Genomic DNA, 26,328 nt, shown 5'->3' with positions numbered 1-26,328 from the left:
CCACCGTGCCGCCCCACACTTCCCAACATTTCTAAAATTTCTAAAATTTTAAATGCAATATATTCTAATTTGGAGACCAATTTAGTTTGTGCAGCTGAAAAGAAGAAAATTTTATCTTTCTGGTTTTAACACCTGTTTTCTTGTTGACCAATACCAGTAGAGATGTTTTCAAATCAGATGAAGATTTGAGGTTAGAGTTGATGGGGTTACTGATGAAATTGATGTTTTTCAACAAATAACTATGATTTGTGTTTTTGCCGATTTTATCAATTTACTTTTGTAAGCTCCACTTGTGTTTGTGACATTTTTTAAGACGTGATATTGAATTTTGCTCTATTTTACTTGCACTGACTTCACCACTCCAAGTTCTTTATTTATGTTTGAAGCATGCACTGCTATGTGGCAGTGAAATGGCCCAGTTCAGGCATGCTATCTTTCAGCCAGATGATAATCGTCAATTACATTGGAATGGTTCCCGATATTTTTCCTCCCTCCCTGTAGAGTTTATTTTGTTATGTTTTTTGCTGCTTCTCCAGTAAAATATCATTCTCACTACAGGACTACCAACTATAAATCCAAACTCCCTGGGTTTTGAAACAAATGACCATCTACTGGCTGTATTTTTAACTGCAATGTCTTCCAGTTGACAAACCAGTTTCATTTACTTTTAAAAGCCTTGGGGAATGTAATTATGTAAACCTTTGTGCCATTCACTTATTCCATGTAAAACACTCCCATAAATAAGGTGGAGTGTAACAATATATTAAAGCAACAGCCTCAGACTTGTAGGAACATTTCTACCAGAGAAGAGCCCCTGACTACTGTCTGAAGGCAAAAGTAAGATCTGTAAACCTTTGCACCGTTTCTATTAAACTCACTTTAGACAATGGTGTTAGATTATGATTGCTATCCTTTTGTTCAACAGATTGAACAGAAGAGTATGTAAGACTTTGTAGAACAGAGGGCACCTTTTGAATTTCTATGAATTTATTTTGCTTTCATTACTGCAAAACATTCAGTGTAGCCTTATTCAAATTGTCATGGGATGCATTGTTAAATAGTTATCTACTCATAGGCTTTTTTGTCTTTCCTAAGGAGGTTATCATTTTATACTATTGTTACGGGAATGCTTTATGTGAAGTAAATAAATGACTCACTGGGTTGGCTCAATTACAGTCCTTGGGATTTTATCTAAATGCAATTTTTATTAATTTGTCAACTGGAAAACAGAAATGTCTATGAGTAGATCATCGGGAACTCTCCTTTAAAAGAAGAACCTCTCAATGCTAGTTGTTTGAAAACAAAGGTAAGGTGTTAAAACTTTTGAATTGTATTAATGTAGGTTTAAACTTAATCTGTGATCTTGAATTGCTCAAAAGATCACACAGAAAAGCAAATTTTGCATTTTCAAGTGATTTTGTTTTCATTTTCTGTAAAGTGTGCATTGTATCTGTATTTGACTTGACATTGAAATTTGGCTTTGGTGGTGAGACTAACAAGTAGTAGTTTGTGTTAACTACAAGGTAATTTCAAACATTACAAAACCAGTCCTTATAATTGTAATACCACAAACACAGCCTAGTGGCTATCTATTACTGACAATTTTAAAAAATCAGTATTTGACTAATAATTGGTTGAGTTCTTAATGCAACTGTAGTATTCAGGAACTAAAACTGGACACACATATCTTGACCAGTAAAATTGTTCAGGTTTATTGAATTGTTAAAATGTTGCTAATTGTAAGATTTAGGTTCAGTTTCAAAAGGTCGCATTATTTAGTTGGGCATTCAGGTATGTTTGAATCCTTAGATAGATTCATGCATTGCAACAGCTCAAGAATGTGGCCTAACAGCTTCCTCCAAAGCAGTTGAGATGAGCAATATTGTAGGCTTTATCTTCAAAACTCCAACTTATAACTCTAGGTAATCTTATGCCCAATGCCCATTCATGCTATATGTGTGTAGAGGCAAAGGTAATCGTGGTGGTTGTGGATTCCAGTTCTCAGAAGTAGCCAAAATATAGATTTTTTAGAAACTATTAAATCGTGTTTAAGCCAGGTTTTCCTAAATGTATCAGCAGACATATGCAAGAGTACCCCTCTTTGTCTACAACCCAATGCTTTAGCATAGTTAGATGTGTACCAAAAACAGAAAACTAATTAAACAGATTTGCTTACATGGAAATAAATTGTAAAAGAATGGAAGGAATCAAAAATCAAGGTGAAATTTAAACAACTCTCATGACACAGGTGCCTTTCAAGTAATTAAAGTAATATGACCCTGGTGCAAGTAAATATAACAGTTCTGGGAGGAGGGGGGAAGGGGACATAAGAAATAACTGGTGCACTTGTTCCAATTGTTGAAATTACTGTTTTATAAAGTCAATAAAAAATGTTTTGTTTCAGAAAAAGTCAAGTCAGATCATTTCTAATTCTTTTGTAACAGGAGCCTTGACTTTTCAGTGTCTTCTCCTTACTTACCAATATTTTCTGTCAGTTATTATCCCTCCTCTTCCTGAAGGTTTTAATTGTTTCTTTGAGATTAGTTTCAAGTGGTGCTGATCATTCTTTTATCAAGTGGAATTTATCCTTACTTTCACAGCGGACGATAACAAATAATTAGCCAAGATGCAAGTCATTGTCAAACAGAATCCAGTTGTCACACATTTAAGTATGTGTATTTTCCACAGTTTAGCATAGAAACATGCCATTCAGCCCAATCAATCCATATTGGTACATGGTCTTCGTGCAAGCAAATACTCCTAATAACATTTACCTGCCCTGTTAACCCTTTGAGTTATTTAATCTAACTATATCTTGATGATCAGAGATAATGGGAACTGCAGATGCTGGAAACATCAGCTTTTGTGCTCCTGAGATGCTGCTTGGTCTGCTGTGTTCATCCAGCTAAACATTTTGTTATCTATATCTTGATGATCCACAGCAACATGATTTAATGTTATGTGCTCTCTGAAATTTCCTAAGAAACTATGCAGTTGTGTTTAATGTGGTGGCTCATTGTCAAGGAAACTAACTTAATCACACATTACAAGTTCAGACTTCGAGGCAAAGAGGCTTTATTCGTGATATCATGGGGAGCCAATGCTGACAAAAGGTCAGATCCGTAGTCTCTGAAGAGTACAAAAACAAGGCAATACTTATACACACCTTTATAGATTGTAACACAGATTTTGCATGCAAACAAGGACAAACACAGTTTACCATATCCCATAGGAAGGATGTGGAAGCTTTAGAGGGGGTGCAGAGGAGATTTACCAGGATGCTGCCTGGACTGAAGGGCAGGTCTTATGAGGAAAGTTTGAGGGAGCTAGGGCTTTTTTCATTGGAGCGAAGAAGGATGAGAGTGATTTGAGAGAGGTTTATAAGATGATGAGAGACATAGATAGAGTGGATAGCCAGAGATTTTTTTCCCAGGGCGGAAATGACTATTACAAGGGGGCATAATTTGAAGGTGATTGGAGGAAGGTATAGGGGAGATGTCAGAGGGAGGTTCTTCACACAGAGAGTGGTGGGCGTGTGGAATGTGCTGCCGGCAGTGGTATTGGAATCAGATACTTTAGAGACTTCTAAGCAACTCTTGGGTAGGCACGTGGAGATAATAAAATGTAGGGTGTGCAGGGTAGATTGATCTTAATAGGATAATAGGCCTGCACAACATTGTGGGCCAAAGGGCCAGTACTGTGCTGTACTGTTCAATGTACTATGTATATCCCTTTAAGGCAGATTAAATGTCACAATTTCATAACGTGGTTGTTAATTCATTATCTTTAAGCGAAATGTGTCTTAAGCTTCTGGTCAACAATGTACAACATGATAAGCTTTCTGCAGTCTTCCAACAATTTTTTACATATATCTTATTTGATCTATTTTCCGATCATTCCAACCTCTAATTCTAAGCTTTCGCTACATTCTGCATCTAATCTCTTTATACGATTTAATTATTCTTCCACAATTCCCTCCTTTTTGATCCTTGGATCAACATCAATAGTCACTGTTATCAAATAGGGTGTCATAACCTAAGGGAAGGGGTCTTATATTGAGGCATTCTGGTTTGTCAGAATCAGGGGGAATAAAGGGACAGGGTTTTGAGGTCCACGAGGGAGGATGGAACAAATCAGCCGTGTAGCGATAACACAGACAATAATAATAACCAGGATGATACCATAATGAGTTACAGTACTCCGCCCAGTTCCCAGATGGCCACTGATCAGAGCTAGGAGGGTTACAGTTGTGAAGTTGTTCACCAACAGCTTTGACCTGGTTGGCGGCTCGTTGAATGTGATCAGCCAAACGAGCGATGTTTTCAGATTCATCCGGGACATAGCTGCAGCACTCTTGGCCAATGATGGCGCATGTGCCACCTTTTTCAGCCAGAATAAATTCAAGGGGCAGGCGATTCTGTAAGACCACACTGTGGATTGCCCCATGTTTGGCAGATAAGCGGGAAATGGCTTGGTTAGTTTCCTCAAAAGCATAGGCAGTCACTTTGGCCAGTTTCTCTAAAGCAGATGTGATTTTAATTAATTCACATGTTGCTTTCCCGGACTCATAAATAATGAAGGCAATCATAAAGAACCTCATGGTTTCAGTGATAACACACATGTTACATCTGGTCCACGAGGGGTGCTTGTCTAGAGTGGGGAGATGATGCATATGAGGAATGATATAGGCTAAATAGCAAGATTAGGTCCATGAGGGAGGCAGCCAAGTGTAGGCCCTATGGCCACAAACAAAATAAGTACTGTTATAAGGGATAAACTGAGTTAGATAATCAGGAAACCAAACATGGTGAAAGGTTCCTGCTGATGTGAGGTTAATAAAATTAGGCTTGGATGGAGGCCAACTCAGGCGTAACATTAAAACATTGGATTCAATTACTCTGACACACAAACCAACCCTTAAGCTTAGATCTAGTGAGGCAAATGGAATTTACCTGTTTTTCCACCCTTGATGTATTAGTGATGGCAACATATGACGGGATATGGACAGTATTAAATCGAGGTTGATACCAACCTTTAAATGTTAAAAAGTTGTGCCCTGCCGATTCCCACTTATCTTGGGTACCTGCAATGTCCACTCAATGTATTCCCCTCTCTGCGGAAGATGTAGCAGCCACGAGGACACCAGCCCTTAGGGATTCATTCTGTCGAATGACCCATTCTGCCACTTTGGAGACATTAAAGGGGATCAGTTGTAAGGCAATTCCCCCTTTTGAGCGAATCGGGATGTAAGTGCACACCCAGCATGAGGAGACTTTCAGCCGTATTGCATATTCGTAACTGAGGGATAGAAAGGAGTTATGGGCTGGAGGGTGAGAGAGCTTTTTAACTGATGCCCTTGCATCAGATCCAACTAGACTGCCCAGGAGACAGACAAGAGTCAGTAGAAGCCACTGCATCTTCTTAGGTCTTTAGTCTTCCAGAGCGACCTTATCTTTAGCAGCTTGGACTGAGGAGTGTGAATCTCGTCCTGATGTTGTTCTACCTTGACAGCAGTGCGGGTGACCAGTAGTACTTGATAGGGTCCTTTCCACCCAGATGACAAAAGAATTATTTTTGAATGCTTTGATATGTACAAAATCACCAGGTTTAAATGGACGAGCACTCCCCTCCTTGGGCATCGGCAGGGCTGCAAAGACTTAATCATGATTTGATCGGGCTGCCTCACTGAGGGCCTGTGCATACTGTAAGGTTTTCTCACTGACCCAAATTAATGCTATATCAGCCCCTTACATTGGGGGCTCAGTGCCTGTGGTCATGGGTCTGCCCACTAAGACCTCAAACGGGGTTAGGCCAGTTGTTCTATTTACCTGATTCCTTAGGGTGTAAAAGGTAGTGGGAAGAGCTTTGGGCCATTCTAAACCAGTTTCCTGACAGACCTTTACACTGGGTATTTTTTAGGGTGCCATTGAATCGTTCTACTATCCTGAAGGATTGGGGTTGGTAAGGTATGTGCACCTTCCATTCAAATCCCATGGCCTGAGCCAGGGCTGTAAAATGTGTCACTCCATCGCTGTTCAACTTAACAGGTGTTCCAAATCTTGGGACAATATCCTCCATTAGGCACTTTACGCACTTTACCACTGTTCTAGCATCATCTTGTCTGGTTGCAAAAGCTCCCACCCACTTGGTGAACATATCCACTATCACTTGTATATATTTGAAACCTCCAGACAATGGCATATGCACAAAGTCTATTTGTAAATTTCCAAAGGGTCCAGCTGGTACTGGCAAGTGATCAATCTTGGCTGGTGTTTTTCCCCTATTGTACTGTTGGCAAATGGTGCAAGTGTCAATCACTTGTTGAAGAGCGGTTGTTATAACGGGTGCAAACCATTGTTGTGTGACCTGATGCAACCTCCCACCTTTTTCTACATGCGCTTGCCCATGCGCCAAGTGGGCAAGTGCATGAAGGAGACCTTTTGGGTAAATATCCCTTCCATCAGGGTGGCACCACAAATGGTCGGTATCCTAGTCACAGCCCTCCATAACCAAGGTATCTTTTTCCTTTTTGCGGGATAGGGGCGCCCTGTTGAACTTGTACTGCGAGAGTGAGGTCAATGGACCTTGGCAACGATTGGCGGACAAAAGCGAACAACACCATCGCCCGGGAATAGACGGCGTCTTTGGCTGCTTCATCAGTGGCAGCATTCCCGGGCGAAATATTGTCTTGAGACTGGGTATGTGCATCACGCTTAATTACGGCCAATCCATGGGGGAGAAGGATGGCACGAAGCAAATTACCAATCATGGTGGCATGTTGACAGGGCTTCCCAGAAGAGGTGATGAACTCTTGATGCTGCCATTGGGTGCCAAAATCCTGAACAACCCCTAAAACATACCACGAGTCCATATAAATGTTAGCAGCGTGATCCTCAGCGAGAATATAAGCGCTGGTGAGGGTTTACAGTTCGGCGGTCTGGGCAGATGTGCCAGGAGGTAGAGCAAACGCCTCCAGAATTGTAAAGGGAGTGACAGTAGCATTACCTGCCAGAGTGGCAGTGTTGTAGGGCCAGTAAGAGGAGACACCAGTGAAGAACACCAAATTGGGATTATCAAGGGGTGTTGATGGTAAGTCAGGGCGGGAAGATGTAACAGAATCGACAAGCTGCAGGTGGTCGTGTTTGCTGTTGTCTACAGTAGTGCTATCAGGGAGAAGGGTGACGGGGTTTAGTGAGGGAACTCGGCAGAAGGAGATATTTGGCTGAGAAAGTAACATGTCCTCGTACCTGGGGCGGTGAGCGGCAGTGAAATGCTGAGTTGCCACCAAATTTGGTGGTGGTGAAATTGAATGGGGAGCCAAAATGACACATTTGTGGTGTAAAACAATGAATTGGATTTTTCTAAGATGACAGTAGTGGTGGTAACAGCACACAGACAAGTGGACATTCCTCTACCAATGGGAGGCAGCCGAACTGAATAATATGCTACCGGCCACTTGAATCCACGATGTTTTGAGTCAGTATCCCGCTTGCAAACCCCTCCTTTTCACTAACGTAGAGTGCAAAAGGCTTGTTGCAATCTGGAATGCCCAGGGCAGGGGCTTGAGTCAGAGCAGTGTTGAGCTTGGCCAAAACTTTGCGTTGTTCTTCAGTCTATTCAAATTCAGTGGGATGTCCCTGTAAGGTAGTCTGCCGCGGGACAGCGCCCGTGTGTCGGTACTCAGGCATCCATTGTCTGCAATAGTTAACTGTACCAAGAAAGGATAACATCTCTTTCTGCGTACTGGGCAAAGGGGCTTTCAGCACCATTGTGACCTGTTCGGGACCCAACTGACGTTTGCCATTCTCTAGAATAAAGCCTAAGTACCGTACAGAAGGCTGACAGAGCTGCAGTTTCAGGGTGGAGAAATGGTGCCCTTTAATTGCCAGCTGAGACAGTAAAGCAACTGTGTCTTTTTCACAGCTGACGTAGCCAATAGAGGCGAATAAGTTGCCGGCTTATTGTAAGATCGTACTGTTACAGGGCAGAGAGAGTTCGAGAAGGGCCGCAAGGACAGCAGCGGCGTAGACAGCCGGGCTCTTGGTCTAGCCTTGGGGAAGACGAGTCCATGCCTACTGTCTGCCACTGTAAGTAAATGCAAAAAGGTCTTCGCTATCCTCATGCAGTGGAATAGAAAACAGCAGAGGCCAATCACTGTGTAGCAATTCGAATGGGGGGTAAGGAAGACAAAATGACATTGGTGTCAGGGACCATCGGGGTGACAGGCACCACAATCTGATTGATGGTGCATAGGTCTTGGACAAAACGCCTCTGGCTCTTCCTACCAGCTCTAGGAATAGGCAAAATGGGGTGTTAAGACCATAAGACCGTTAGGCATAGGAGTGCAAGTAAGGCCATTTGGCCCATCGAGCCCAATCTGCTATTTAATCATGGCTGATGGGCATTTCAACTCCACTTCCCTGCACTCTCCCCGTAGCCCTTAATTACTTGTGAGATCAAGAATTTATCAATCTCCACCCTGAAGACATTTAACGTCCCGGCCTCCACCACACTCCGTGGCAATGAATTCCACAAGCCCACCACTCTCTGGCTGAAGAAATGTCATCTCATTTCTATTTTAAATTTACCCCCTCTAATTTTAAGGCTGTCCCCACAGGTCCTAGTTTCCCCCCCTAATGGAAACAACTTCCCAGCGTCCGCCCGTTCTAAGCCATACATTATCTAGTAAGTTTCTATTAGATCTCCCCTCAACCTTCTAAACTCTAATGAATACAATCCCAGGATCTTCAGCCGTTCATCATACGTTAAACCTACCATTCCAGGAATCATCCGTGTGAATCTCTGCTGGACAAGCTCCAGCGCCAGTATGTCCTTCCTGAGGTGTGGGGCCCAAAATTGAACTTAGTATTCTAAATGGGGCCTAACTAGAGCTTTATAAAGTCTCAGAAGCACATCACTGCTTTTATATTCCAACCCTCTTGAGACAAATGACAACATTACATTCGCCTTCTTAATCACAGACTCTAACGGCAAGTTAACCTTTAGAGAATCCTGGACCAACACTCCCAGATCCCTTTGTACTTCTGCTTTACGAATTTTCTCACCGTTTAGAAAATAGTCCATGTCTGTATTTTTTTTCCATAGTGCAAGACCTCGCATTTGCTCACGTTACAGGGACTTTGAGCCAGTCACAAAACACCTCAGGCCAAAAGTGCATCAGTGACTGGCGTTATAGCCTCCTCTACTTCTGCAGATAACCTATACTGTCGAATAGAAGACAGAAATGCACCAGATCAAACAGTAACCCAATGGGGTGAAGATGAAGAAAGGAGCCCAACATGTTTCTTGTGCAGGGCCCTTAAAGAGAAAGGGACAGACTACAGAAGGAGAGGGAAGAAATCCACCAAGGGAGGCATCTGAAATTGGCAAAAGTTAACAGGCCAGGACACAGAAGTCAGTGTGATGCAACCTGAGTGCGCTGAAAGTAAATGAACCAAAACAGTTCCAAAAGGTGGAAGGGAACTGTGATGGAATGCAGCAGACATTCCTCTCACAAGCGCTTCACCATTAAAAGCAAAATGGGTACTGGGTATCTGATTGACAGTACTTGTCCCATCTCTCCCATCATGACACTCCCGAGCCCAGTGGTCATTCTGGCCCCATCGCCAGCAGACATCCTGTCCTTTATCCCTACCCTCCCACTGCCAACCACTATTGGTGTTTACGGTGTCTTGCTGTGTGACACCTGGGGTGGAACTGCTGGGCGAATTGGCATTTAGGCTCACCAAATTGCTTGGTGAACAAACCCTCCTTGTCCATAATAATCAGGGACCTGAGGATTTCATTCCATCCTTGCTGCTGCCATGTCAGAATAACCAATTTGAAAGCATGGGCCGTGTTAGGTTCAAAGCAATTCAAGAGGGTTTGGATTGAAAGGGATCCATGTTGCTCCAGCCACCCCTGCTGAGAATTCCCAAGTATCCTTAAACCTAGCAATGAAGTCTGTAAGCTGTTCCCCCTTTCCCTGAGTGCACCGGGTCATTCCCCAAAATCACTAATATTGCCTAGCTCCATTAGTGATTGCATCTTTCGCATGTGTCTGGAGCCAAGTGTCTCTACTCTCGTTTCCCTGATTCTGAAGGTCATCATCGGGGCCCAGTCACCCTGGAGGCCCTGTGGGGCAGCAAATGAACGTTTAACAGCTGGCCAGGAAGTGTCGTATGCAATCTTCAATAATACCAGCACATCTCCGGGCGAGGGGTTATAAATTTGACACGTCTGTACTAACCAATAATGAAATGGGGTGGCTTTATTTTAGGAGGTTCGGGACTTCATTAATCATACCTCGGACCTCTGAGGGGGTCTAGGGGCGTAATACAGCAACTTCCCCTCCCATTATGCGGGGCAATTGTTCAACCGTACTACTAACGGGCTCCTTGGGAACGCTGTCGGGGATACCCTCCCTTCAGCCGCCCGATGCCTTCTGGTCTGGACCCCGACTGTGCCCAAAGAGGTGACCTGAGGTGGGAGAGACGGCGGGCCATTAGATAATGCGTCAATGTAGGGGGCAGGATGGTGCCTAGAGGCAGCTGCCAAGAGAATATCATCCATACTCTGATCCTTGCTTTCTTCAGAGTGATGTAACTTTGGATACATTCTCGCGGCAGGAGCACTACGCTATCACCAATGGCCTTATTTTGTTTAGATTTCAGCAGTTGACAGTGCCTAGCCGCTTCCAACCATTTGTCAAAACAAGTAATTGTATAGTTATAATCCCAGTTTGGGTCTCCGCCCCCAGCCTCTGTCTCACTTTTCCAAAACTGTACAAATCACTGGAGAACGTAACAGAGTACCTGCTGTCTCCTGTCTCCAGCCAAACCTTATCGGCAGGTGATCTGGGAGGAACCAGCTTTTTCTGGATTTCCTGAATCTTCCTTGCAGTTGCCTTTTTCAGTTTCACAAGCACCCTTCGGGTCTCTTGGCTTCCTTGCTTGTTTTGCTACCCATTATTTAACAAGTCACACTTATCAAGGGATCGTGTTAACAATTTATAATTACGTATCTTACCGCTATATTTTCTTTTACACTAATTCACCCTTTCCGGCCATGAGATCTCATTATACCTCAGTCCTCGAAGTTTCTCTGACAATTTTTGTTTTTTTTCCTAACTGTTCATTTACCGTAAACTTGAAGATTTCTCAACGAATTTCTGCCTCCCACACATGGTCTTGCCCATCCCGTCTTTCCAATCTCCCCGAGATCAGATCAGGGTGGCTCAACGTGGGTCGCCGGCCGGGGAAACTCGAATTCCTTGCAAACTCCTTTCTCTTATTAATTTGTTCGGGTCCCATAAAGATAGGGATCCTGCCGACTAGGCCAGATTGTTGAGGAAACTAACTTAATCACACATTACAAGTTCAAACTTCGAGGCAAAAAGGCTTTATTTGTGATATCACAGGGAGCCAATGCTGACAAAAGGTCAGATCCGGAGTCTCCGATGTGTTCAAAAACAAGGCAATACTTATGCAGAGATAATGGGAACTGCAGATGCTGGAGATTCCAAGATAATAAAATGTGAGGCTGGATGAACACAGCAGGCCAAGCAGCATCTCAGGAGCACAAAAGCTGACGTTTCGGGCCTAGACCCTTCATCAGAGAGGGGGATGGGGGGAGGGAACTGGAATAAATAGGGAGAGAGGGGGAGGCGGACCGAAGATGGAGAGTAAAGAAGATAGGTGGAGAAGGTGTGGGTGGGGAGGTAGGGAGGGGATAGGTCAGTCCAGGGAAGACGGACAGGTCAAGGAGGTGGGATGAGGTTAGTAGGTAGCTGGGGGTGCGGCTTGGGGTGGGAGGAAGGGATGGGTGAGAGGAAGAACCGGTTAGGAAGGCAGAGACAGGTTGGACTGGTTTTGGGATGCAGTGGGTGGGGGGGAAGAGCTGGGCTGGTTGCATCCCAAAACCAGTCCAACCTGTCTCTGCCTCCCTAACCGGTTCTTCCTCTCACCCATCCCTTCCTCCCACCCCAAGCCGCACCCCCAGCTACCTACTAACCTCATCCCACCTCCTTGACCTGTCCGTCTTCCCTGGACTGACCTATCCCCTCCCTACCTCCCCACCCACACCTTCTCCACCTATCTTCTTTACTCTCCATCTTCGGTCCGCCTCCCCCTCTCTCCCTATTTATTCCAGTTCCCTCCCCCCATCCCCCTCTCTGATGAAGGGTCTAGGCCCGAAACGTCAGCTTTTGTGCTCCTGAGATGCTGCTTGGCCTGCTGTGTTCATCCAGCCTCACATTTTATTATCTTGCAATACTTATGCACACCACTATAGATTGCGACACAGGTATTGCATGCAAACAAGCACGTACAGAGTTTAACATATCCCCTTAAACCAGGCCATATTTCACGATTTCACAACGTGGTTGCTAATTATTTATTTTTAAGCAGAATGTGTCTCAAACGTCTGACCAACATTACACAACTTGATCAGATTTCTGCAGACTTACAACAACTTGCCACGTATGTCCTACTGGTATCAGAGATCATGGGAACTGCAGATGCTGGAGAATCCGAGATCACGAAGTGTGGAATGACCTGCTGTGTTCATCCAGCTCCACACTTTGTTATCGCGTATATCTTACTCGATCAGTATTCCCATCATTCCAAACTGTAATTCTAAGCTTTAGCTACATTCTACATCTAATCTCTGTTTATGCTTTAATTATTCTTCCACACTCACCAGCACCTTTTCAAGGACAATTAGAAATGAACAATAAATGCTAACCTGACCAGAGATGCTTACGTCCCTTGAATAAAAAGTCCCGATCATTGGAGGTAGTCACTTCCGCCATCTACAATCCGACGCCACCACCCAAGACATTTTTCCATCCCCACCCCTGTCTGCTTTCCGGAGAGACCACTCTGTCCGTGACTCCCTTGTTCGCTCCACACTGCCCTCCAACCCCACCACACCCGGCACCTTCCCCTGCAACCGCAGGAAATGCTACACTTGCCCCCACACCTCCTCCCTCACCCCTATCCCAGGCCCAAGATGACATTCCACATTAAGCAGAGGTTCACCTGCACATCTGCCAATGTGGTATACTGCATCCACTGTACCCGGTGTGGCTTCCTCTACATTGGGGAAACCAAGCGGAGGCTTGGGGACCGCTTTGCAGAGCACCTCCGCTCAGTTCGCAATAAACAACTGCACCTCCCAGTCGCAAACCATTTCCACTCCCCCTCCCATTCTTTAGATGACATGTCCATCATGGGCCTACTGCAGTGCCACAATGATGCCACCCGAAGGTTGCAGGACCAGCAACTAATATTCCGCTTGGGAACCCTGCAGCCCAATGGTATCAATGTGGACTTCACCAGCTTCAAAATCTCCCCTTCCCCCACTGCATCCCAAAACCAGCCCAGTTCGTCCCCTCCCCCCACTGCACCACACAACCAGCCCAGCTCTTCCCCCCCACCCACTGCATCCCAAAACCAGTCCAACCTGTCTCTGCCTCCCTAACCTGTTCTTCCTCTCACTCATCCCTTCCTCCCACCCCAAGCCGCACCTCCATCTCCTACCTACTAACCTCATCCCACCTCCTTGACGTGTCCGTCTTCTCTGGACTGACCTATCCCCTCCCTACCTCCCCACCTATGCTCTCCTCTCCACCTATCTTCTTTTCTCTCCATCTTCAGTCCGCCTCCCCCTCTCTCCCTATTTATTCCAGAACCCTCACCCCATCCCCCTCTCTGATGAAGGGTCTAGGCCCGAAACGTCAGCTTTTGTGCTCCTGAGATGCTGCTGGGCCTGCTGTGTTCATCCAGCCTCACATTTCGTTATCCCGATCATTGGATTTGTTTTTGCTTTACACACGTATTGGAATTGAATTCTGTAGCCTCTCAACTTTCTGTGTCAAGAAATTCTCTCATCTCTATTATATATCTCTTATTTTCATTCTTCTTCCTATGGCGCTTCAACTACCGAAACCAATCTTGTACCATGCACCCTGCCCCAGTAAGGAAACCGTCACAAGACTTCCCTCTCATTTCTATAGCTTTAAAGCAAGTAGCATGCTAATGAAACCTGGCCCCATTATTAATCTTACTATACTCTCTGTACTGTTTTTTCATTACACCAAGTTTATTTTTACAGAGTTTGTAAAAAAAAGTAATTTTATTCTATCACATTACACTGCCATTACACTCCCACGTTTTATCCCACCACTGCCTCACCCCTCCCCCATCTAATTGTGTCCATTTGCAGCATCCTTTGGTATTCTAAGAAATAAAAGGGTTAAATTTTCCAATTGTCAGTTAGTGTTTCATCAAGAGAGATTCATAGCTCCCAGTTTGCCATGGCTCGCAGAAATTTTTTGCGTGCCATCTTCTCTCTTCACCTCATTAATTATCCAAACGGGTTCTTTGCTGCTTTTCAAAAAATTGCAATTTGTGTTCCCTACTGCTGGGACTTTGTGACATCCAAGCCACTGATACTGTATTTAACACACATTTTGATGCCACTGCCAAACAAGATCTACATGTCACAGTGTTATAGAGTCTCAGAGCTGTACAGCATGGAACAGGATCCATCAGTCCAACTCGTCCATGCCGAACAGATATCCTAAATTAATCTAGCCCCATTTGCCAGCATTTGGCCCATATCCCTCTAAACCCCTCCTACCGATCCAGATGCCTTTTAAGTATTGTAATTATACCAGAGTCTACAACTTCCTCTGGCAGCTCATTACACACACACACACCACCCTCTGTGTGAAAAAGTTGCCCCTCAGGCCCCTTTTAAATCTTTCTCCTCTCACTTTAAACCTATGCCCTGTAGTTTTGGACACCCCACCATGGGGAAAGCCTTGTTTATTCATCCCATCCACACTCCTCATGATTTTATAAGCCTCTATAAAGGTCACCCCTCAGCCTCTGAAGCTCCAGAGAAAATAGCCCTAGCCTATTCAGCCTCTCCCTGCAGCTTGAGCCCTTACAATCCTGGCAAAATCCTTGTAAATCTTTTCTGAGCCCATTCAAGTTTCATAACATCCTTCCTGCAGCAGGGAGACCAGAATTGCATACAGTATTCAAAAAGAGGCCTAATCATTATTACTGAAGACACAGACCAGAAAGCAAAGCTTGCTCCCCACTTCATGGACAGGGGCCTGGAGATGCAGGTGGATGAGGTGATGGAGATTAGACCAGTGCCAATTAGGACACAGCCAGTCTGGACCCAATTTGAAGCCTGAGTCAGTGTGATATGCTGAGTTGAGAGGAATGCCCTGCAATGCAGAAAGAAGGTTAATGATCTCTGAGTTCCATAAGTCAAATGCCACCATCCTCTCTATGCGAGCTCGTACTTACAGAGTCATGACTCCAAGTCTGCCAGCACATATACATTTTCCCAAGGCTCATGGACTACAACTCTCACTGGTGCACACAATGTGACCACTCAGTGACTCTCAGCCACTTCAATCCCCTATAACAGGGGAGGCAATGTTAATTCAGAAACCAGGCAACATTCTGGGGACCTGAGTTCAAATTCCGCCATAGAAAATGGTAGAATTTAAATTCAATAAAATGGAATTAGGAATCTAATGATGACCATGTACCCATTATTGATTGTTAAGAAAACCCATCTGGTTCACTAATGTTGTTTAGGGAAGGAAACTGCCATCCTTACTTAGTCTGGCCTACGTGTGACTCTAGACCCACAGCAATGTGGTTGACTCTGAACTGCCTTCTGGGCAATTAGGGATGGGCAATAAATGCTGCTCAGTCAGTGACGCCCTTGTCCTGTGAAAGAATAAAAAAACTTCCTGCCCTCAGTCACTCACTGGAGACCTCTCATAATATCTCTTGCACCATCTCTGACTGCACTTCCATCATAATCAATCTTCTTGACTGACTTGGATTGACAGCTCCAACTGCTGACTAAACAGAACCCTGACTGCTCTCTGTTCAGATGTCCGATTGCCTGCACTGGGCCTGTTGGACTGATCATAGCCCACTTTCTGGAATGTCGTGAGACAGAGCCCCTAACCAAGATCACCCCAAATAGATAACTAACTGTGTCCAAGCCCCTGAACTATGTGAACATGCTGCCCTTGCATGTTGTGTTGGTAGCAGCCCCTTGAGTTGACCGGTAACTACTCGGTCAATTTTGGTACGTGGCTATTTGGATGATGTATATGTAGTGCCTGTCCCTGCACACGTAGTATCTTTGCCGCAACATTGCAATGAAAGGCAGAGGTGCACTCCAAAGTGCAGCATTAAAGTACAGTAGAAATAGAAATGGATTGTATTTGTGCTGTGATGATACAGTGAGATTGTTATGTCTGAGTCTGGGGATGTAGAATGTAGGTAGCCAATGGCCATGGAGTGTGCCCTGAGATGTTGATGATGACTGGTCAAGATGGAAACCCAGTTGTCAGCGACCCCCCCAGACCTCCATGTTGAAAATTCTCAGCATCCAGTTTTTATATAGCACCACTGGGAGTGTAGGAACATGCTCATTGGTGAGGTGAGAAAAAGTAATAATGATGGTATAATGAGCAATAATCTATTGTAGGCCTTATGCTGCTCACTAGCGAGAATCTCCTCTTGATGTCCATGACTTTGTGGAAAATTTTGATTTTTGGTCTTGGCATCGATAAGGGCCTCGCCCAACATCTCACCAGATTTTCCCCAAATTTCTTGCCATGTTCACATCATTCAGGGACTGGGGAGATTGTGTCCTTTGATTATTTTGAGTATTCCAGCTATTCTCCAAGATATGAGATATCTTGGGGTCATTCTACTAAGATCCGGCTAGTAACATGATGATTATGTGCAATGACTTGGATGAACCGTCTAACTGCCCTTCAAAGAACTATTAATTATGGAACTCAAGCATGCACCTCACTGCATTCTTGGTTAGTCACCCCAAATCAGGAACTCCTTTGGTTTCTATTACTCCTTTGTTACACATTCAAGCTGGTATAAAGCATAAAGTGCTTGTAACCTTTCACCTTCTGATACCAGCAGCTTCCTATCATCAATCGAACAGAAAATCAGAGATAATGCTGGCTGTCCTACATACCCTATTTACATAACAATATGGCAGACTCAAGAAACAATTTAACAAAGTGTGTAGCTGGATGAAGACATCAGGCCAAGCAGCATCTCAGGAGCACAAAAACTGACGTTTCGGGCCTAGAGGGTCTAGGCCCGAAACGTCAGCTTTTGTGCTCCTGAGATGCTGCTTGGCCTGCTGTCTTCATCCAGCTACACACTTTGTTATCTTGGATTCTCCAGCATCTGCAGTTCCCATTATCTCTGATCAAGATACAAATTATCTTTTATTATCTTTAACTCCCAAAACCTCCCTTTCTTCAAAGAAACAATGTGAACTATTTACTATCTTTAAGGATAGACTATAGACATCCTGTCTCCATGCAGATGCTCAGAGGGCTAGTTAGTTTGATTTCCAATACCTTGCACTAGGGCCCTCATAAATAAATATGCCACCTTCTCATATCAGGTTTTTTCTCATTTATCCTCCATTTAAAATTTCCAATTCTGAAAGCTATATTCCAAGAACATATGAATCATAAAATTCGAACATTTTTCAGGCCATTGCTTCCAGAGCATGTAAAATTACAAGCAGTGTTTCATCTAAATTCTGGTAAGTGTTAGGGCCTGAGCCAACAATACATAATTAATCACAAGTCAAGTTATTTCCTGCCTTTAAATTGGCAGGAATTTGGGGTTTGAGTCTCGTTTTGGAAAATTTCCCCCAGACAAAAAAGAAAATGTCGCTAATGAGCGTTTTCAGTAAATTGAACTGCATAAGAAAGTCAGCAATAAACAAGACACATAGGTATATTAATATCCATGAAAGGAATTGCTCCAGGGACCATGGCTGTTCCCTTTTACCCTACCCCTTGAAACTCCAGTGTGACCATTCTTTGAATGCTATGCATAGACGCTTATGCTTAAGAAAAAGAACCTCAAGTACTTCACTGTCAATTAATTTAATTTTGAAATGCAGTCCATGCTGCATTGTAGGAAATGTGAGAAAGCACATGCTTATAAAAAGACTAAGTTCTGATCAGCAGATATACTTTTAGTAATTTTAAACATTTATTCGTGGGACATGGCCAACGCTGGCTAGCCAGCATTTATTGTGTGTCCCTATGCCCTGAGGGAGGGAATTCCAGGCTTGGCCCAGAGACTGTGAAGGAATGGTAATAGATTTCCAAGTCAGGATGATAAGTGGCTTGGAAGGGGACTTGCAGCTGATGGTGTTCCCACGTATTTGCTGTCCTTGTTCTTCTGGATGGAACATTTGTGGTTATGGAAGGTGCTGTCTGAGGATCTTTGGCGAATTTCTGCAGTGCATCTGTTGTGCATTTGTTGTGGTATAAGTAAAGGTGGGAGAATGTCCATGTTCTTCAACAAAATAATACCATATGATCTTTTACATCTGAGAAGGAAAACAGGATATTAGCTTAATATCTCATCTGAGAAACAGCTTCTCCACTCTCCAAGTTTACATTATAACCTGAGCTGGGATTGATCCCTTAATCTGAGATAACAAGGTGTTGATCTGGATGAACACAGCAGGCCAAGCAGCATCTTAGGAGCAGAAAAGCTGATGTTTCGGGCTAGACCCTTGATCAGAAATGGGGGTGGGGAAGAGGGTTCTGAAATAAATAGGGAGAAGGGGGGGGGGATCGAAGGTGGATAGAGGAAAAGATAGGTGGAGAGGAGACAGACAAGTTAAAGAGGTGGGGATGGAGCCAGTAGAGATGAGTGTAGGTGGGGAGGTAGGGAGGAGATAGGTCAGTCCGGGGAGGACAGACAGGTCAAGGGAGCGGGATGAGGTTAGTAGGTAGGAAATGGGAGTGCGGCTTGAGGTGGGAGGAGGGGATAGCTGAGAGGAAGAACAGGTTAGGGAGGCGGGGACGAGCTGGGCTGGTTTTGGGATGTGGTAAGGGGACGGGAGATTTTGAAGTTTGTGAAATCCACATTGATACCATTGGGCTACAGGGTTCCCAAGCGGAATATGAGGTGCTGTTTCTGCAAGTTCGGGTGGCATCGTTGTGGCACTGCAGGAGACCAGGATGGACATGTCGTTTAAGGAATGGAGGGGGAGTTGAAATGGTTCGCAACTGGGAGGTGCAGTTGTTTATTGCGAACTGTGTTCTGCAAAGCTGTCCCCAGGCCTCCGCTTGGTTTCCCTGATGTAGAGGAGGCCACAACGGGTACAGCGGACGCAGTATACCACATTAGCAGATGTGCAGGTGAACATCTGCTTGATGTGGAAAGTGTTCTTGGGGCCTGGGATGGGGGTGAGAAAAGAGGTGTGAGGGCAAGTGTAGCACTTCCTGTGGTTGTAGGGAAAAGTGCCGGGTATGGTGGGTCTGGAGGAGAGTGTGGAGCAGACAAGGCAGTCACAGAGAGAGTGGTCCCTCCAGAAAGCGGGTAAGGGGGGGAGGGAAAAATGTCTTTGGTGGTGGGGTTGGATTGCAGATGGCGGAAGCGTCAGCGGATGATGCGTTGGACCCGGAGGTTGGTGGGGTGATATGTGAGGGCGAGGGGGATTCTGTTTTGGCTGTTATTGCGGGGAAAGGGTGTGAGGGATGAGTTGCGAGAAATGTGGGAGACACGTTCGAGGGCGTTCTCAACCACTGCAGGGGGGATGTTGTGGTCCTTGAAAAACGAGGAAATTTGAGATGTATGGGAATGGAATGCCTCATCCTGAGAGCAGATGCGGCGGAGGTGAAGGAATTAGGAATAGGGGATGGCATTTTTGCAGGAAGGTGGATGGGAGGAGGTGTATTCTACGTAGCTGTGGGAGTCGGTGGGCTTGAAATGGATATTGGTTTCTAGGTGGTTGCCTGAGATGGAGATAGAGGGGTCCACGAAGGTGTTAGAGATAGTCCAGGTGAACTTAAGGTTGAGATGGAAGGTGTTGGTGAAGTGGATGAACTGTTTGAGTTCCTTGTGGGACCATGAGGCGGCGCTGATACAGTCATCAATGTAACAGAGGAAGAAGTGGGGTTTAGGGCCAGTGTAGGTGTGGAATAGGTATTGCCCCATGTAACCTACAAAGAGGCAGGCCCCAGGAAGACTTTCCACATCAAGCTGATGTTCACCTGCACATCTGCCAATGTGGTATACTGCATCCGCTGTACCTGTTGTGGCCTCCTCTACATCGGGGAAACCAAACAGAGGCTTGGGGGCTGCTTTGCAGAACACCTACACTCGGTTTGCAATAAACAACTGCACCTCCCAGTCACAAACCATTTCAACTCCCCCTCCCATTCCTTAGATGACACGCCTATCTTGGGCCTCCTGATGTGCCACAACAATGCCACCCGAAGATTGCAGGAACAGCAATTCATATTCCGCTTGGGAACCCTGCTGCCCAATGGAATCAATGTGGATTTCACAAGATTCAAAATCTCCCCTCCCCTTACCGCATCCCAAAACCAGCCCAGCTCGTCCCCGCCTCCCTAACCTGTTCTTCCTCTCAACTATCCCCTCCTCCCACCTCAAGCCGCACTCCCATTTCCTACCTACTAGCCTCATCCCGCTCCCTTGACCTGCCCGCCCTCCCCGGACTTATCTATCCCCTCCCTACCTCCCTACATACGCTCACTTTTACTGGCTCCATCCCCGCCTTTTTAACTTGTCTGTCTCCTCTCCACCTATCTTCTCCTCTATGCACCTTCGGTCCGCCTCCCCCTCTCTCCCTATTTATTTCAGAACCATCTTCCCCTCCCCCTTTTCTCAGGAACAGCCTAGGCCCGAAATGTCAGCTTTTCTGTTCCTAAGATGCTGTTTGGCCTGCTGTGTTCGTCCAGCTCTACACCTTGTGATATTGGATTCTCCAGCATCTGCTGTTCCTATTATCTCTTTGATCCCATAATCTTCTCACTTTGAGAAACAAATACAGTCATAGAGATGTACAGCACAGAAACAAACCCTTCGGTCCCTCTCATCCATGCCGACCAGATAGCCCTGAAAATCCTCACTAATCATATACCTCTCCATATCCCTTTTAAACGTTATAATTGTACCAACCTCCACCATTTCCTCTGGCAGCTCATTCCATACATACACCACCCTTTGTGTAAAAAAGCTGTCTCTTAGATCCCTTTAAAATCTTTCCCCTCTCACCTTAAATCAATGCCCTCTCATTTTGGACTTCCCCACCCTGGGGAAAAAGTGTTGTCTATCTACCCTATCTATGCCCATCATGATTTTATATACCTCTACAAAGTCACCCCTCAGCCTCCGATGCTCCAGGGAAAATAGCGCCAGTTTATCATGCCTGTCCCAATACCTCAAACCCTCCAACTCTGGCAACAGCCTGGCAAGATCCATGCTGCTCCAGAAACTTATCAAGATCTCATTGTACCCTGAAGGAGCTTTCTTCACTGCCCACTACACCTTCAATTTTGGTGCCATCTGCAAAGTTATTAACCATACATCCTATGTTCACATCCAAATCATTTCTATCAGTGATGTAAAGTAGTCGACCCAACACCGATCCTTGTGGCACACCACTGATCTCAGGCCTCCAGGCTGAAAAGCAGTCCTCCACTATTTCCCTCTATCTTTTACCTTTGAGCAAGTTCTGTATCCCAGTAGCTAATTATCCCTCATTCCTTGTGATCTAACCTTGCTAATCAGTCTAGGAACCTTGTCGAACGCCTTACCGAAGCTCATACAGATCATGTCCATCACTCTGCCTTCATCAATCTTCTTCATTACTTCTTCAAAATGTGACCAATAAATCACAAATACAAAGGCAACCATCAGTTCGTCATAGTTATAATTTAAAGTTTGGGTGGAATCTTGCAGGAGTCTGATCAGCTTGGGCTACAATGAGATTTGTGGCAGAATCACTTGAGAAATGTAGCAAGGTCCATCTCAACACTGGCAGCAAATTGCTGCATCTTCTGTGCATTAGAAGAGTGGTGAGGCAAGTTTCTTGCTAGGCAGTTGAAAGTATCTAAATTGGGGCTGCTCATAGAACTTACTAATGGCGTACTTGTTTCATTAATATTCACCTTCCTATGTAATGGAATCTGCCAACTAAGCAGGCCATTGAGAATTCTTAACAGAGAATTCAGAGTCAGCACCTAGTGCCAACTCCTCCCCACCCCACCCACACACACCCCCCCAACCCCCACCCCGCCTTGTTTGCCATGTTTGGAGCAAATGTCAAGCATGATGCAGGGTATCCCCAGATGGGTACACAAGCTTTAAAAGATGGCATCAAGGCCAGGGATTCCAATCAATTCTGGCATGCCCAGTGACTAGTGAATTCTTCAGGGAAAGGTGTCTGGTAAAATCGGGTTGGAATCGGACCAAACAGATGACATCACCGTGGTGTAGATAGCTAATGAGGCAACTTTGGTAAGATAGTTGAAACTAGCTGATTGGGCACTATGAACTTGTTTGGGGCCAAAGGGCCTGTTTCCATGCTGTATTACTCTATATGCTGAGAAAACCTACCAGAACATGAGGCAAACAGGCCTTCCTAAACATTCGATGCAACTTCACGGAGCCAAAAAACATTGAATCAGCTCTTGATTTTCAATCTTACCTTTTTAACCTATATTTATTAAATAAAGGTAGGAAATAATTTATGCCATTGAGAAACAATTAGTTGTTAGCAAATAATTACTTTTAACATTTGGGTCATTTCAATTTATCTTTTGCCATTTTGATTTGGCATTTATCATCCTTTTTTTCTAGTTTTCTTGTCCTGTTATAATATCTTCTCACATTTCTTCTTTACTTCTGGATATGTTTGTCTTTCTTCCTTTGCAGAGATAAGGAACAGCATTGACAGACTTTCTTGGTTTTAGGGTGAATCTGAAATGCTGTTAGAATTGGGGCAGCATGGTGGCTCAGTGGTTAGCACTGCAGCCTCACAGCACCGGGGACCCAGGTTCGATTCCAGCCTCGGGAAACTGTCTGTGTGGAGTTTGCACATTCTCCCTGTATCTGTGTGGGTTTCCTCCGGGTGCTCCAGTTTCCTCCCACAGTCCAAAGATGTGCAGGCTAGGTGGATCGGCCATGCTAAATTGCCTGTAGTGTTCAGGGATGTGTGGGCTACAGGGGGAATGGGTCTGGGTGGGATGCTCCAAGGGGCAGTGTGGACTTGTTGGGCTGAAGGGCCTGTTTCCACACTGGAGGGAATCTAATCTAATCTAAAACTCAGGTCAGAAGTCAGCTCATCATTACAATCACCTGAATCCAGCACTCGTTTTCAGCAACCTCTCTGATCCTGCACCTACAGTACTGTTCTACTTCCAGTTTTGGCCTGTATAGAGTTTCTGCTCAGGTCACTTGGTTATGGGGTAAACTTGTCCAGCCTGCACTCACATTTGTTTTAGCAAAGTGCATTTTCTTTTCCTGTTTGGTAAAACTTAGAACATAACTGTTGACCACTTTGGTAAATCTTGTTGATGACTAGTGGACGTGCGAAGCATAAAAAATTAAATGTTTCAAGCACAGAGAGAAACAAATTGCTCTGGTTGTATTTAAATTCTCCCATGTTGACTGTGACACATGACCTCCTGTGGTCTGGCAATTTTTCTGGTCTGGCAAAGGCCTGCTCCTGAGGTTACTAGATTACAAAGTTACAACCTATACTTGATCAATCTAATTTGTTCTCTTTTCGACACTTGGAACATACATCATGCAATTTCAGTCTGGCCTTCATAGTTGATTAGCAAAAAGGATACTATGTATCATTTGCTAAGATGCAACATAAAGTTTTCTGAAGAAGGCTCCTGATCCAAAAAGTCAACTTTCTTGCTCCTCTGATGTTGCTTGACCTGCTGTGTTCCTCGAGCTCTATACTGTGTTGTCCCTCACTCCAGCATCTGCAGTTCTTGCTATCCCCAACATAACAACAACTTGTACTTATACATATACGTTTTATGCAGTGTGCCGTGAATTCTTGCTTTAAGGGAAAGTCTCCAAACAGCAATATATTCTTCCTGTTTGGCAGCCACAAGCAAAGTTCATAACTGCTTCAATGTCAGCAAGGATTTTATGTACATGTCTTGTGCAAAATAAACCTTGCTCCCTACCCAAATACAAAATAATGGCATAAGTCACAGCACCAGCTGTGACTTATGCCATTCTTACAGTCATACTCAAAGAAGAATACATTCACCTTCAAATAAAGCAGCAATAGCAAACATATTATGTGAATATTTACAAATCTGAATTCTGTGGAGAAAATAATCAATAATTTCCCTCAGATTTGTGCTTCACTGATACACCGGCTGAAAATTTGTTAAAATCTGATTCAAAAATTTTGGAGAGGTACATACATGTTAGGAGGAGGCCAAAGTATGAAATGTCAACTACACAGAGCCAGATCCTGATGTAACAATTCACGTCGGGCGTATTCAGCTTTGGCATATTATTTATTGTGGTCTGGTTTAGTTGCTGTTCCTCTTGATTAGTCCTGCACTACTAGAAATTGGTGAAGTTATTTCCCCATGGCTACTTTTGTTTTCTTCCACAGTGACTTGTCTAAACTTTGGTGAAACATTTTGTCATATGTGCTAAATATTAGTGCTTACTAATACTTCAAAACTGGTTTAAATTAAGGAGTACACTTTTACACGTACTGGAATTAAAATTTTTCACACACACCCTTTTTAGGGAGCAATGGCCTTTGAAATTATGCACCAATGAGTCAATAAGAATTTGTTGTTAGCAGTGAAGATGCAGACCCACTGCATTTGTAAAGGAGGAGGCTTCTACATTTGCTCGAAGTGTGAAGTTGCTTATCATTTCCAGTTTCTCATCAATAATCCTACAATATCAAGCTGACTTGTAAAGAAGCAAAATAAATGAAAGAGTAATGAGGATACATAATAAGTGTAAAGATAAAAATAAAATATCAGAAAGGACTTCAGAGTTAAGTATAATAGGCTTGATTATATAGGCTTGATGATAGCAGGATGAAGAGTCATTGGACACAAAACATTAACTCTGCTTTCTCTCTCTGCAGATGCTGTCGGACCTGCTGAGTTTCTCCAGAAATTTCTATTTTTGTTTCAGATTTCCAGCATCTGCAATTTTTTTTAAACGCTACTGAGTGCATTGTTGGTTAAGAAAGTCTATATTTTTGTTTTGTGCCGATCTAATTTAGTTTGTAATTGCTTTTAAATCAAATTCTATGCTTTAAGTTTTATGGTTTCCATGCTTAAGCAGGATTTTATCAATGCTTCCAGTGACAAAGCAACTTAATTAAAGACTTGCTGAAGATGGATTCTTATTATTATTAAGTGAGACAGATAAACCCATTTGTCTAAGGAGCATATAAAACTAGCAAACTTAGTGCAACATAGGATCTGAGTACAACTTATTATAGAATACCAATATTAAGTGATTAAGAGTATGAAGGTGAGGAAGGAGAAAGAGTGTTCTGCTATTCTAGCTTCTGCTAGACATTTTTAGCCTCAGCAATTGATTCTTCCTCTCTTACTAGAGATGATGCTGGTTATTTGGTGAGTATCTGGTAGGTGACTAAGGTATGTTATAATTGTAGCATTTAGACATTGGGGAGTAATTACTTTTCCTTAATTTCAAGTTGTTTATTCATTGTATCTCATTTTAATTTAAAAGGATTAGAGGCCAGTTAACTTAATTGGCTATATATTTAGCACCTGGCTTAACATAACTTTAAATGTAATCAACACAGTGACTAGATACAGCACCTGGGGTGAATGGGGTCAAAGGTTATGGTGAGGAAGCAGGATTAGGCCATTGAGTTGGACAATTAGCCATGATTGTGAAGAATGGCAGAGCAGGCTTGAAGGACCGAATGGCCTCCTCCTGCTCCTATCTTCTATGTTTCTGTGTTTCTATAACATCAACAACAATGGGTTTGATTCCGATTTTAATTGAGATAGATTTCGGATCTGCTTCCTCATCATTCTTGGAAACAAATGACAGTCGCAAACCAACAATGACAAAAAAAGCCCCAGCTTGGGATGTAGGATCAGCAAGTAGTGAACCAAGGATCTGTCTTCAGATTGAACACACCACACATGCTTCGGTAACATTGTGGATCAATTCGTTTAATTAAGTTAAAGTCCACTTAAATGCTTTTGACTCTTTCTCACTGATTCAGTTACTCTACTTTTTAAATTTTTTTTCCTTGGATTCCTTTGGATTAGTGTCAGCAGGTATTTTGTTTAGTTTCATCTTAAATTATAATTTTGAATTCCTTAAAGTATTTAAAACAGAATTTATGTCATTGAATACTCACTTGATGGGTAGATAAGCCAAATGAGCAATTTCAGATGTTGCTGTAAACAACTAGCAGATCTAACAG

The 26,328-nt window shown here is 43.9% G+C and overlaps 1 protein-coding gene across 2 annotated transcripts in view; it reads left to right on the top strand.

Moving 5' to 3' along the window:
- The first annotated feature begins 778 nt into the window (after positions 1 to 778).
- Positions 779 to 26,328, top strand: part of hyal6 (hyaluronoglucosaminidase 6) — a 43,240-nt gene continuing 17,690 nt past the window's right edge. Inside the window, exons 1-2 of one of the 2 annotated variants that reach the window (XM_048549053.1) lie at positions 789 to 837; positions 1,231 to 1,306. The gene's annotated coding sequence lies outside the window, so the exon portion shown is untranslated. Of the gene's footprint in view, positions 838 to 1,230; positions 1,307 to 26,328 lie in introns of both variants that reach the window. The other variant, XM_048549054.1, reaches the window with a different exon arrangement.

This window comes from Stegostoma tigrinum, chromosome 18 (assembly GCF_030684315.1).
Source record: "Stegostoma tigrinum isolate sSteTig4 chromosome 18, sSteTig4.hap1, whole genome shotgun sequence".
In the NCBI taxonomy this organism is placed as follows: domain Eukaryota; kingdom Metazoa; phylum Chordata; class Chondrichthyes; order Orectolobiformes; family Stegostomatidae; genus Stegostoma; species Stegostoma tigrinum.
The sequence above is the reverse complement of the archived record's forward strand: the minus strand, read 5'-3'. Positions and strand labels throughout refer to the sequence as shown.